The 7,723-nt window shown below is 39.2% G+C and overlaps 1 non-coding gene across 1 annotated transcript; it reads right to left on the reverse strand.

Moving 5' to 3' along the window:
- Positions 1-216: 216 nt before the first annotated feature.
- LOC115939760 (small nucleolar RNA SNORA5) lies at positions 217-342 on the reverse strand. The gene has a single exon (XR_004074531.1). It is a non-coding gene; the product is annotated as a small nucleolar RNA SNORA5 (small nucleolar RNA).
- Between the last annotated feature and the right edge of the window lie 7,381 nt (positions 343-7,723).

Here is a 7,723-nt window from a genome sequence, read left to right on the forward strand (position 1 = left end):
ATGGGAGCAGACATTTTAGCTGTTATATTCATAGTAATATTGCCAATACCAAGAACAATGACTACCACATAGTAGGCAATCAATAAATATTTGTTGATTAATTGCATGAATGACTACTTAAATACATTAAGTAGAAAAGGATGACAAAAATGTTATCAGGGATTAACTAGAAGGCAGAATACTGGTATTATTTTATTTTGTTTGTTTGTTTGTATGCCTTTTCTGCAGCTGAACTTATCCCCAGGGCCCAGGGCCCAGGGACCATGAGCTGCAGGCCTTGCTGTGGCCGTTTGGCCAGTTCCTGCCATGATGGGGACGGGGGCTCGGTTTGACTCGACTGTGGTAACGGTGTTGTTTAGAGCTCTTTTGTATTTTGCAATTTTTCTCTCTAGTTAGAAGAAATTAAAATTGGTATAAAGAGCCTAATTTGTAAGCTACTGAATTTTAGGAAACCATGTACACTGTTGTTGTTAATGGTCGGGAAGAAAAGCAAAGAATGAAACTGGATAGTTTGCTGTAATGGAAGGTCTGTATTATTAACATATGAGAAGAAGATCAATCAAATTAATCATAAAAATTAACAGCAAAGAGAATCATTAAGGTCAACTATAATCCCACAGAACAGAGAATGTGCACGGGCTGTGGGGGGTGGGGGGGGAGGATGGGGTAGGGGTGGGAGGGGCAGAGGGAGAGGGAGAGAATCTTAAGCAGGTTCTGTGCCCAGCTGAGAGCCTGACGTGTGGCTCGATCCTACGATCCTGAGATCATGACCTGAGCCAGAATCAGGAGTTGCGAGTTCAACGGACTGAGCCACCCAGGAGCCCCTGGACCAGTACTCTTAAAACAAAATCACAGGTATTCAGTTAGGAAATTTTAGTTCCAACTTCCTTTATTCAAGTTACATATATTTTTTTACCTTAAAGTACATTCAGTTTTTGTTTTTCTGATTTGAGAAAAATAGTTGATGTTCTTTTTTTTTTTTTTTTTTAAGATTATTTATTTATTTGACAGAGAGAGAGAGAGACAGCGAGAGAGGGAACACAAGCAGGGGGAGTGGGAGAGGGAGAAGCAGGCTTCCCACCGAGCAGGGAGCCTGATGCGGGGCTCGATCCCAGGACCCTGGGACCATGACCTGAGCCGAAGGCAGACGCCTAACGACTGAGCCACCCAGGAGCCCCAGTAGTTGATGTTCTTTATGAGGTTAAAATTTCTATTGTGGTGAATGAGGCCAAGGTTGTAGACCTTACGTACACCCCACAAAGTATATGATATGTTTGTAAATTCTTTACCCAAAAATGGTCTTTGCAGCTCTTTTCTGTGTTTACATTGTTTTTATACTGTATTAGAAGTTCCTAGTGGGCTAACAAAGTACGATTTTGTTATTAACCTTGATCAAGTACCATGCACATCTCTAGGCTTCAAAATGTTATGTTTTTTTAAAAGAAAAAAATCTCTGAACACATGGAGAATGGGATAGAAAGAATAATTTGCAAGGAAGAGTGCAAAACAATTTTCCTTTCATAATACATTATTACTGCATTGTATACCCTGGGGTACTAAATATGAAACAGCCTGGATGATACATGTTTGTTAAATCCAACAGATAATGGCATATCTCTTGCTGTACTAAACAAGAAATACAATTCATTTGGATAGTGTCACTGAAGTAATATTACCTCCAGCATTAGAAACATGATGTTTCTCTGAGCATATGCAATTATTTCATAGGAATCAAACTACCGTACGTGGTTATTATAAGATAGTTTCTATCATGTGCCTAGTCGTTCTTAAGATTCAAGTTAAAAGCTGTCAACATGGCTGAAAACATGCATATTTAGTTATTAGGTAGCGTTTGGAAATACAGACCATAGGTATTACTGATAATGCTTTGGGGGTAATTTAGGTGCAATTATGAAATTTTTATTGCTATTTGTTGTTTTTCAGAACAGCACATTTTGTCAGATGTTTATAAAACAATTCTAATAGGGCCAAACAGGCTTTCCTGTTTTATTCCATGATATGTAATTGTGGTATTATGTGCTTCCAAAGGAACTAAGAATTATCATAATAATGATGAGGATAATAACATGTTCTTAGAGCAAAACTCATGTAGCAGACTTGGTATTTGCTCAATTTTTCCTCCCTCCCTTCTTCCCGTCCTTCCTTCTTCCCGTCCTCCCTTCTTTCCTTCCTTCCTTCCTTTTCTTTCAGTAGAAATTTATGGAATGCCCACTAGGTCTTAAGTCCTGTGCTGGCTTCTGGGAATAGAGTGAGGGAATTAAACAGATATGATCTCTGTTCTTGTGGAACTTATAAACCAGAAGAAGAAACAATTATTCATTGATTCAACATACATTTATTGGGCAGCTAATATGCCAGACATACTACAGCAGTGAAAGCTACAGACAAGGGCAATGAGGTAGGTTCCAGGAATGGTAAGTAGGCTGGCACAATCAATAGATTGGATTGGGCCAAAGAGGAAACAGAAAGGAGGCTGTAGCAGGCATATAGGTGAGAGATGATGGTGGCTGGAAATGGGGCAGTGGTAGAGCAGACGGAGAGAAGAGGACAAATGCAAAATTCACTTAGGTGGTCGAATTGACAGGATGTTCAGGGAGTACCTCAAAATATTAAGGTCTTTAACTGTGCTGATCTCCCAAAGTCTAGTCCAAATCTGATTATCCGTAAACCTATCTCTGATAATTTGCAGTTAAGAAAGACCATTGTTTATCGCATATGTGGTCAGCTTTATGTCCACTGTAACAAGTCTGTACTAGATTTTGCTTTGTAACATTTTCCTTATGCACTAGCTGGCTTGTTTTTGAAACTCTGTTACATATAATTTATAAATTATTCTAATTATAATAAACATGGGTCAGTAAACTATTAAGGATTTGTTAGTGACGTTAATGATGGGAATTTTTTTTTAATAGGAAGTCAGTTCCACTACCTCCTGGCACCACTTTTATTTTTTTAAATTTAATTAATTAATTAATTAATTTGACAGAGACACGGCGAGAGAGGGAACACAAGCAGGGGGAGTGGGAGAGGGAGAAGCACGCTTCCCGTGGAGCAGGGAGCCAGATGCGGGGCTCGATCCCAGGACCCTGACCGAGCCACCCAGACGCCCCCTGGCACCACTTTTAAATAGATCATTTGTCAGGACACAAATCATATAAAAGGAACAGAACTCGGGCTTTCCGAGTAAATTGTTCTATTTCCTCTACAGCTTTTTTTTTTTTTTTTTAGATTTTATTTATTTATTTGACAGAGAGAGACACAGCGAGAGAGGGAACACAGGCAGAGTGAGTGGGAGAGGGAGAAGCAGGCTTCCTGCTGAGCAGGGAGCCTGATGTGGGGCTTGATCCCAGGACCCTAGCATCATGACCTGAGCCGAAGGCAGAGGCTTAACGACTGAGCCACTCAGGCGCCCCATCCTCTACAGCTTTTAACCTGTAAGTCTTTTATTTGGAACTCAGATAAACCATCAGAGATCCCTAATATAGTACAGAGTCCTAGCACTAAGTAGACTTAAGGAAAAGAGGCTTTCTTAACTTCATCTTGCTTTTTGATTTGTTTGTAGACCTTTATCATAATTCCTCTGTCCTTGAAATCCTTTTTGGACCTTATTCTATACTTTATGGAAAATAACAAAAGAATTATTCCCCAGAATTATGAGAATAATCTCATCAGCTTTCAGCAAGACAGTTTTAAAGTGGGTAATACTGAATTCTCTATCTCAGCAACGACATTTCATCTTCCGTGGAATCTTCATGTGTGTGATTTGCAGAGGTCGTCATTAAATAGTATGACAGAAAAAGGGACATGGCTGGAGATGAGGCCAAAGAGGGATGGATCTTGACAGATTGGAACTAACTTCAAAAGAGGAGAAAATTGATTTGGGGTTGTATCAAGTGTACTTGGAAATAGAGGGTGTAGTCTTTATTATCCCATGAGTATATTAGTCTTCATATATCACGAAGTCCTTTGGGAAAAATGGCTACTACTGCAGACATGCTTATCACATCAGATTTGTCTAACATGTTATTTGCTACAGACTTATTCTTCTAGGTCAAGGTGGCATATGAATCCATTTTAGGTCTGTTTTAAGGCCTTATCTCAGTCAAAAAAAAATTGGTATTAAGGTCACAAAGTCTGTAGAGCAAGCCTTGGAGAAAGGTGTGTATTGTTCCAGCTTGATTGTTACTAGAATGTAGACGCAGGACTTCCTACCGTGAGATTAATGAAAATACCACCCGCCATTGCTCACAATACTGGGCGATTTATTCTCTCCATAAGGGATGGGAGTAAAATTCAAAGAACAGCAAAGAATGCTTAAAAGGATTCATTGGAAATGATGAAATAGTGGAACTTTTAAATAGAATCATAAAGGTTAGATGTGTAAGAAATCTCAGATGCCATTTAGTCCTGTCTTTTCATTTTACTGAGAATCACAGATGGGGACAAACTCTCCTTTTGCTCAGAATCATAACCCAGAATCACCTGTCTCAGGACTTTTACTGGTTAGTTCAGAGCAGGGCTAAAACTCAGGGAGGGTCATGACTCCCTTTCTCCTGTTCTTTGTGTCGCATTGATCTATCTTGAATCTTGAGCCATTACTTACTAAAACTAACTGTAAGGTGCCTGTTTATCTGACCTATTTCTTACCACTTCTCCCTGCACCATCTCTGCTTGCTGGTGAATCTAATCAGCTCATAGAGCCACGGATGTACCAGCTTATGTTGCCTCTTACCTTTGTCATATTATTACTCATTCCTGGAGAACCCTGTGCCCTTTCCCTGCCTGTCAGTGTGCAGTCTACTCTATTTGACATTCTACTTGGCTCAGGCAAATCCCACTTCTGCCATGGAGATTTCCCTGACTACTCAGCCATGACAGATTTATGGTTTCGGAATTTCTTAAGTCCTTATAGTTTATAACAGTGGCTCCCAAGTCCAGCTACTTTTCAAAATCAACTGGGGAGTTTTTTTTTTAAGATACTAAATTTTATTTTAAATGTAGATTCTTGAGCCCTACTTTCAAGATTCTATTTTGAGATAGGTCTGGAGTGGAGCCCTGGAATCTACATTAATCACCACCCCCTCCACACACAAAAAATTCCCCAAATGATTTTGACAAGCAGATGGACTTGGGAACCAATGATCTAAAATATGTAAGAATTTAAAGTTTGAACACTTTTTTTTCATGTGAGTTTGTTTTCTATTCCAACTTATAACGTGACCTGTAATGAATGTGGTTAAGGATGGTGGGAAAGGGAGGAAGGTGGTAAGACTTGTTTGCAAAAAGGAGTAGGGTCTGCTTGCAAAACAAGTCTTGAGAAGCACATTTCTTGAAACGCTAGCTATTCTGGTGAAAGTTAAAATGAAGGGAGACTCCTAAAAAAGATACTTGTTCCACAAAGCTGTTAGTTATAGAAACATCATTTGATACTGCAAAAGAAAAAAATACTTTAAAATCTAGCACAGCTGATAGAGTATAAGTGAGTATGTATTCAGTTTGGGTCTTAGCAAAAACTTTTGGGGACTATATCCTTTTCTTTTTTGTCATTCAGTTGAAGTATAATTAACATATAGTGTTATAGTAGTTTCAGGTATACAATGTAATGATTCAATAATTCTATGCATTTCTCAGTGCTCATCATGATACTTGTACTCTTTTTTTTTTTTAAGATTTATTTATTTGAGAGGGAGACAGAGCACGAGCAGGGGGCAGGGAGAGGGAGAAGCAGGGTCCCCACTGAGCAGGGAGCCTGACGTGGAGCTCAATCCCCGGACCCTGGGATCATGACCTGAGCTGAAGGCAGACGCTTAATCGACTGAGCCACGCAGGCGCCCCATGATATGTGTACTCTTAATCCCTTTTACCTATTTCACCTATTCTCCCTCCACCTGCCCTTCGGCAATCACTAGTTTGTTCTCTGTCTTTGAGTCTATTTTTTTGTTTGTCTCTTTTTTTCTTTGCTCATTTGTTTTGTTTCTTTTTTTTAAGATTTTATTTATTTGAAAGATGGAGCACGAGCAGGTGGAGGGCAGATGGAGAAGGAGAAGTAGACTCTCTGCTGAGCAGGGAGCCCAACTTGGGGCTCTGTCCCAGGACTCTGGGATCATGACCTGAGTCGAAGGCAGATGCTTAACTGACTGAGCCACCCAGGCGCCCCTCATTTATTTTGTTTCTTAAATTCCACATATGAGTGAAATCAGAGTGTCTTTCTCTGACTTTTTGCACTTAGCATTATATCTTCTAGGTCTATTCATGTTGTTGCAAATGGCAAGATCTCATTCTTTTTTTATGGCTGAATAATATTCCATTATATCTTTACCCATTCATCTACTGATGGATGTTTGGGCTGCTTCCATAATTTGGCTATTGTAAATAATGCTGTAATAAACACAGGGGTGCATATCTTTTTGAATTAGTGTTTTCATATTCTTTGGGTAAATACCCAGTAGTGGAATTACTGGATCATATGGTAATTCTATCTTTAAATTTTTGAGGAGCCTCCATACTGTTTTCCATAGTGGCTGCACCAATTTGCATTTCCACCAACAGTACACAAGGATTACTTTTTCTCCACATTCTCAGCAACACTTGTTGTTTCTTGAGTTTTTGATTTTAGCCATTCTGACAGGTGGGAGATGATATCGCATTGTGGTTTTGATTTGCATTTCTCTAATGATTAGTGATAGCATCTTTTCATTTGTCTGTTGGCTATCTGTATGATTTTAGAAAAATGTCTATTTAGATCCTCTGCCCATTTTGAATCAAATTATTATTTTTGATTTTGAGTTGTATAAATTTTTTATATATTCTGGATGTTAACCCCTTATCAGATATGTCACTTGCAAATATCTTCTCTCAAGGCAGTAGGCTGCCTTGTCTTTTTGTTGATTTAGACCATACTAGTAAGGATACAGTAACTACTTGCTGAATGAATACATTTGATAACACTTATGAAAGTGAGACTGGGTTAAAAGATTTAAGGAATGACAATAAAAAACTTAAAAAGGAAGAAATGGTTTTAAATGAAGTACAATAAGGATTAAATTTGGATGGGTGCCTGGGTGGCTCAGTTGATTAAGCATCTGACTCTTGATTTTGGCTCAGGTCATATCTCAGGCTTGTGAGATTGAGCCCCACGTTGCCGGGCTCCCCACTCAGCAGGGAGTCTGCTTGAGATTCTCTCTCCCTCTCCTTCTGCCCCTGCCCCCAAGATAAAAAAAAAGGATTAAATTTGGAAATAGAGAACCTAGTCCATATAGATCAAGGACCCAAGCTCAAAGGCCTTCAGCATTAGCAGAGCATCTAAAAAGAGTGAAGTGCAGATAAGACTTTAGTCAGTTGCAAGGATTCTGGTGGCCTGGGAAGTGTATGCTAGCCTAGAGGTATTCAAATCCATAACAAAAAAATCACAAACACCCTGCAAAAAACCCACTTCTAAATGTAGAGCAGAATTCTGCTCCTGCTGTCAGTTTGCAAGTGCTGATACCATAAAAAATCTATGGAAATGCAGTTGTAGTCCTTCTAATTACTTTTATAAACATAAAAATGTGTGGTATAAGTCACAGAAAGTGCACTGACCATGGAAGGAGTTTGGCCCTTTTGGGTTCTGGAAGAGTCTTTTGCACTGAACAGTCTGTGGCTTTGGACCAACTAATTAGCTGTTGTGGGCCTCAAGTCATTCACCCCTTGGTTGTAGATAAAA

This window comes from Leptonychotes weddellii, chromosome 9 (assembly GCF_054177405.1).
Source record: "Leptonychotes weddellii isolate Sample4059 chromosome 9, ASM5417740v2, whole genome shotgun sequence".
NCBI lineage: Eukaryota > Metazoa > Chordata > Mammalia > Carnivora > Phocidae > Leptonychotes > Leptonychotes weddellii.